At 41.8% G+C, this 7,267-nt stretch overlaps 1 protein-coding gene across 1 annotated transcript in view; it reads left to right on the top strand.

Moving 5' to 3' along the window:
* LOC135796082 (uncharacterized) overlaps window positions 1-7,267 on the top strand; it is a 30,841-nt gene that overhangs the window by 21,344 nt on the left and 2,230 nt on the right. The window lies entirely within an intron of this gene.

The raw sequence follows: 7,267 nt of genomic DNA, 5'->3' as shown, positions 1-7,267 counted from the left end.
CTAATTACATAATGAGAGACCGAAGGCGCTCATTAACAACTTATAAATAGTACCTCACAGTATATATAGATATAGGCAGGCGGTGTACATGCATACCGGTCGCGATGTTCGCTTTTTCGTGTCCCTCGTGGCTTGTTTTGGTGCGACACTCGCTGAAAAATCGCTGGATTTTTATTCCAGCGTTTGTGCTTTTATGGCGCGCTCGCTGCAAACAACTTTATAAACAGTCTGCGTTTTCATTTTCATAAATTTTCCAATTCAATTCAATCCGACGGGACGTAAAAAGCTAATGAAAACGTTTTCACTCTCGTTCGCGTCACGTTTCAATTGCGCATCTTCGCATGATGCGGCGCGCGGATTACCTAAGTAGGAAATTTAACGTTTCCGCGGAGCAGAGAAGTGCACATAGGTATATATATATACACTCCGATAACGCAATAATTAGTAATAATTAGGTGTCGGCCGTCCGTGCTGCCGGTGCGCCCGTGCGAACGCTGCGAAAGCGATTATTATAAGCGTTATTTATTTGTAGTAAAATTTTTATTGTCATATTTAATTCATGCGCGTCGCGGGAAAAGAGGTCGGGCCGGGAAGCCAGCCCGCAGCACTTACTGCTTGCTACTAAGACTGGTAGCTAATTAAACACAGAAACAGAATTAGTGTCGCTATTAGGCTATCGGTATCGGATGTCGGGCTGATGCTGCTGCTGCTGCCGATCCACGCATCGCATTTGCACACAATCGGCCTGCATTATTCACACACGTGTGTTCTGCGCTCGCGGTATCTAATCGCGCGGTGCGACCGGGCGACGTCGTTAATGCAGCTCATGCTTCTTCTTCATCATCGTCTTCTTTGCGCCTGCTTCGTGGCCTTAGTGCAAGTGCAAGTTCAAGCGCAAGTGCAAGTGTTTGCGCGCCGCGCTCGTCTTATTTTCGCTCGGCCATAAACGCTGGAATGCACCCGCAGATCGACTTCACTTTCTTCGCGCGCGCGGAGGACGCGCCGATAGCGCGCTATCAATAATTGTCGATGTTAATTGCGACCGCACTGCGCGACCAACAAATCCACTCACCACGGCCGCCACTATCTGCGCGACGAGCACTTTAACGCGCATGTTGCGCCGTCTCGGGGGCGAAAAATCGCTTTAAATTTTAATTCGCGCGATTTGCAAACATGCGGATGCATGCCTCCAGCCCGCGCTGAAAATGAGTTCAAGTAGCGCTCTAATCGGTTTTATGTTGCGTCAACTAATTGGCTTGTAATTAAAAGCGTGCGTGTGTAATTCTGCCTGCACTCGATGTATACGCACAATAACAACTAATAGCATTTAATAAAGACTTGATTAATGATAGTAATGATCGTAATCATAGGTGCACTACACGTCGCATCGAGTGGATATAAATAACAAACTAACGGCGCTGTTGTGTTAACATTTTATTCGTTGTCAAGCATTGCTGCACCGCGCGTTCAAGTCATAATCACAATCATAAACATAATCATGTGTGTATTTACCGCTCAATTTCCAGCCGGGGACAAGGCGATCCGCCAAGGACGGCAAATTGTTTCGTTTGATTCAATTAATCGAAACGCAGCGCGATGATCAGACACACGCATGAAATTCAAATCGGCGTCGATTCGATTAGCGCTCTTGTTTTGTTTGCAAACGCGCGAGTCGCTGATAGTTTGTTATTAAGCGTCATAAACTATGCGAAAATGATTATTTTCACGCCTCCCAGATCGATCGATTTTTTACGATCGTATCTCGTGACGGCGTGGCGCCACTCGTATCTGGATTAATATCAATAAATTGTGATTTCGTCATAAATTTGCTGCAAACAAAAAAATAACAACATGCCCAGTTTTTTTCCGGCAAATTTCGCGAATATTTTTCGTAATTAAGAGAAGTTTTGTAGGCCGTGTCGTAAACTGGATGATAAATGTCGACGTGTTGCTATAATGCTATAAATAATATGATGTATTGACGGGTAATAAACGAAATGAACTAGGAAAAATAAAAATATTCATTTAAGTCTCATGTCATTACTCATTACGGCCCGGCCGGAGCACTTTTATTTTTGATCGCATCGCAATTGCGAATTTTTTCTTCGTTTTTTCATTAAAAAAAAAACGATTTAAAAAAATACGCAGGCGAGATAATTATTATGCGGCCGTGGCGCACTTACAGAAAACAATGGTCGGACTTTTATGTTTTCGCCGTGGTTTTTTGCGTGCGTGTGCACCTAATTTGTATGCGATCACGTTTTATTACACTGCATTACAGTGCAGTTTGCGCATCGCGCAGCTTCGCCGCCAACTGGAGGATTCCATCGTCCTCTTTTTCGTCGTCCTGGTAGACGACGCACGCATGCTTAGGCCTCTACCTAGTTTTCTATTAAACGCTCGTAATTTACTGCGGGCGAATGTGATGCAAATCCGTGGATTTATGGCCGAAACGCGCCGACAAAACACGATTCGCGCCTTGATGCTGAAAGCTCAGCTTTGATTTCGTCCCGGGGACGCTAATTCAATACGAAGGCGAGCGCGCGCGAATAAATCAAGCAACAAATAAAAAGTAAAGTGCGCGCGTCGAGCGGCCGCTTAACTATTTACTTAACAATGTTGTATAATGCGACGTCGGTATTCAAGAGTGTTATCCTTTTTATGTTTTGATAATATTAATGATTTCGGACTTGCGCGTAATATTCACGGATTTGCGACTTAATTGGGGATGTAAACGACTAAAACATCATATTATTTACGACATTGCATGAAGATTATCAGTATTGTGATCATTTTACCCTGGAATGCGTCTAAAAACGTTTTTTAATTATCGTCGTTTTTTTTTCGCTGTGTGCTTTGAAACTTAAATAGACGTTCAGCGCGCAACTGTAATTTTTCTAACGCTATTCGAATATATAGGTGATCGTAATAAGTGCGTTCGGAGGGTATGCATTGCGTTCGCATTATGCAATTGTGTGCAGCGTGCGCGAGTCGAGCGCATAATTATCGGCCGCGGCTACCGTGCGCATCGTGTGCGTTTTCCGCGCACCGGCGGCGCCGTCGATGGATTCGCGCATTATTTGTTTACATTCCGCACACGCGGCTGCGTCTTCCAGCTATTAGTGGCTTCCGTAACTGTTCCGGAGGAGCAGCGTGGAGGTCCGGCGCGAACCGGCAATTCCATCTTCGTCGCAGTACACTAATTCGCGCGGCGGGCGCGCGCGATTTACCGTTGCCTGCAGTGTGCAGCTCCCAGTTTCAATTTCTGCGAATTTCTGACCATTTCATTAACATTAACCTCATTATGTTTTTTTTTATTCCACAATTGTTTTAATTAAGATTTTTTTTAACGTTTTCATAACGGGCCGCGTCCAAAAATAGCTTAATGGTTCATTTTATTGAATTTCTCGGCTTGCTACTTGAACAAACAACTAAACATACCTACATCTATTGATTTTAACTACTCCGCACAGTGATTTCGAGACACATTAAATACAAATTAAGTATCTCCGGGTATTGTGATTGAAAGTTAAGCAATGTGCAATATGCGAGCCGGCGAACAAACAGAACGAACAAGTGCGCGCACGCATTGTGTACGCTCGCAGCAACCCGGAAGACGTTTTAAATGTCGCCTGCGACCCTGCGAGATTAACGAAATGGTGCGCTGCTTATAGGAGCACGTCGCGTTTCATTGACAAAGTCATGAACCGCCATTTATCAGCCTCATGAGTATACAATGTAAAATGCAACCACACGCGTGCTGCATGCACGTTGCACCTTCACCTCTAGCGACAACAAAAAAGCCAGCCAACTTTCTCAAGTCAACTCAAGCCGCGCACAATAGACTTCCTCTACACGACACATGTGTCAACATAACTTAACAGTTTTACTCGTTTACAGCAAATTGCATCTTCAGCGCGCTTAATTAAGTTAGCCTAACGTTCGCGCTGGTTTAATTAGCGCGTCTTGGGTTTTTCGTTGGCCGCAAATAAATGCACCGCACTCTTGTATTCCAGCTAATAATATTAGCATTAATGCGCGATTATTTATTTCGCATTGCGAAACTGGAGCGGCGTTTTGTCATGTAATGAATAGCGAGCGCAGAATAATAACACAGCGCGTCGATGTCGTTGGGCGCACGAAAAGAACGCAAAAGAACGCGCCGAGATGCACGCAGATTACCCACTCGCGAGGGTTATTAATGCGCGCCGAGTGTGTGTGAATATTCGAAAGTTAATTAATGAACGTTTTCATTCGAAAATGGCATTTCATTTGCTGCGCTCGTTTAGGTTTTTGCGCGCCGCGAATCGTGGAAATCGCATTTTCATTTCAATCGCTGAAACGAAATCGACGAGCGTAATAAATAGCGCGCGCGCAGCAGATGAAGTCGAAGAACTCATCTGCATGCACTCACACACGCGCGCACATCACCAGCGGAAACTCTAATTACATTCAACACTTGTCATTAATAATGCACGAATCCTTTTTATCGCCTCGCTTGCGCTGCCTTTGCTCTTATTGCATTTCACAAGCGGGCATTTATTTACATGCGATTTTTACTTCTGCTTGTTTTATAGAAGCGTAAAAGTTTTTCTTCACACTGTCTAATAGTTCAATTAATTTAAACTTTAAAACGAGAAAAAGCACCTCGAGAGAGGCAAAAAAAACTCGTTAATGCCTTAATTAAACCGATTGCACTCGCGGCGTTGTGCATGTGTTTTCATTTCTCACATTTAAAGCCTTTTAACATTGTCGTTTCGGTCAAATTTCGTGTAATACCCGTCGTTAGCATTTAACGAACATATTTTTATCACGTCGGTGTTAATTAAAGCATCATTGAGTTGCGTATATTAAACGATGTAAAAGTCGAACGCACACAATGTGTAAACACGTTATTTTCATGTTTTATGCTCTATATTTAGCGTTTCTTGCATTCATTAACGTCTTACTATATTCTTTTTTTGTTCAGCTGATAATTCGTCAGAAAAAAAATCGTTTTCCGGGAGAAATTTTAAAATAAACGAATTTTAAACAATTAATTTCAAAGTAATTTATAGAAATGTTTGGATGAACGTCTAAATTAACTGCGAATTAATTTAAATATTATGATATTTATAAATTACACAGTTTTCATTGATGAAAACGAACCGGTAATCGCGAGAGTTGAGAGTTAAAAGTCACTCCACACTATGAATAAAATTATCGCGTGAGATTTGAAATTTAAATCAAGTGCTAAATTTAATTGAATTTAATTAATTTATGTTTCGAGCACTTAGCGTGCCGTACATACCGTATATAACGTGCTATATTTTCGCAAAGCAGCTTAAACTCAACTTATTGGAACGTACTAATTTAATTATTTTAATTGCGTTTCTATGTAATTGTTTACGCGTTCAATTAAGTAGCATTACGTTTCAATGTGGGATGTGTTTTTAGCTCGCACTTAATTAATTCCCCTCAATTAGTTTACACATTTATGATATTATCACACACACACAGAAAATGCGAATTTCATATCTGTCGGTATTTCAGCTATTTACTTTTCATTAGCTTTTTCTGTCGTCGTGGTGAACGTGCGCGGATTTAACTTGACTGGACAAAAACGTGCGTTTTCAATGTGCATTGCCCACCGAAATGAAATACGAGACAGTCGACTTTACTGAAATGCATATAAAACTGATTTATTTATGTTCTATTCAAACGTTACTCGAATGTTTCGTCATTTTTCTCTTTTCCATTCCGCGCGTGGTTTTTCACGCCGCGACATGTTGCGCACGTCGTTTTTCAGCTCTTTCAGCGCGATTAACACGACATACGCGTTTCGGTATGAATGCGAATGTGTTTACCGGTAAACACACAATTGACTTGGCCTTCAAATCGACACGACATATTCTTGTTGTCGAAATTTTTACTTCTATTGTTCTCATTCACGACAATTTGATGTTTTTTCGAGTTCAACTTTTCAATTAGCCAATTTGCGATTTGTGTATTACAGTTTTATAAATATTGTGCTGCTTGTTGAAGCACTCGAAGTATTTTCAGATGCGAGTATTGTAGGGTTAAAGCACAGATGCACGACGATGCAAAGCAAAACAAGCCCCGCATTTCGAGCTGAATTACGAGGCATTGAAACGCGCGATGAGTTTAATTATTAGTTTATTGCGTTATTAGCGATATTTGTTTTTCATCAAGTATCGTTTTCAGCGTTGAATAGCCGCCTGATGAATGTGCGCCGGTGCGTCTCCTCTTGATTTGTCAACTCACTTAGCACACACGGCGGCAGCGGCGCAGCAGCACATTCACCGAAATTGATTTGCGCACAAAAACACTCTGACGGCTTAATAAACTATCGATAATGACTTAATAAATAACAATCATGCGGCTTATTAGGAGCGCGTTTAATATACGAACGGTGCGCTAGGCGTGTGTGTTTATTCAAGAAAATTGTGTGCCGCGCAAAAAAAAAACTTAACTAAACTAACTAACTGTGTCACAACTCGGCGGGTCGTCTCGTTGAGACGGCGCTTTGAAAATGGCCGAAAACTTATGAGAATACGGCGGAATTAACGAGTACGAAATAAAAATAATAAGATAATAGGTCCGGGTCCTTGTGGTAACGACTAATGATATTAGTAAACGTTGGCAGAAAAAAAATTAACTATGTAGAAAATCAGCTGGGAATATTTTTGTAAGCATTGCGAAGAGTCAAGTTTACACGGAAACGGTTACAAATTGCTCGCATTTTCGCAATGTGACTAATATAATGTGTATCACTTAGGACTACTTTGGACGGACGATAAATTCGTGGTAAAAGTTCGTGCGCATTTTTGCCGCTATTATCTAGTTATGGTCCATAAATAAGTTCGCTGTTTTTTTTTTTTGCTCTGATTGTTGTAGTTCACATCGCGATCGCGAAATCGCACGTCGAAATCAGTTTTATTTATTTTTTGTCCGAACGCTGATTTATCTTATTGAATATTTCGCATTTTGTGCGCTCCCGAAGCACAATCGCAAATCGAATGTTCTATTGTCGCTGCGCACGCACAATCGTGATAGATTGCGATCGGTGATCGGCGATTTGTTTCGTTCGGCAATAAAATTCAGAGTCAGTCACGAGCTGCTGGGATCGATGGATGATTAATCGCGCTTCCTAATCATTTGGCATTATCAATTTCGACGCGCTGCTTCATATTTCGTGCTGTCGGCGGTTAAACGCGAGCATTTATGCGGTGGAAGGCGGCGGAATCACGAGTAATATAGCAGTTTC

This window comes from Atheta coriaria, unplaced genomic scaffold (assembly GCF_025399875.1).
Source record: "Atheta coriaria isolate IRGN ID8LTWV9N9 unplaced genomic scaffold, Caltech_Dcor_3.1 hic_scaffold_1_pilon, whole genome shotgun sequence".
NCBI classification, from domain to species: Eukaryota; Metazoa; Arthropoda; class Insecta; order Coleoptera; family Staphylinidae; genus Dalotia; species Dalotia coriaria.
Note: the sequence above shows the minus strand (reverse complement) of the source record. Positions and strands in the feature narration are given on the sequence as shown.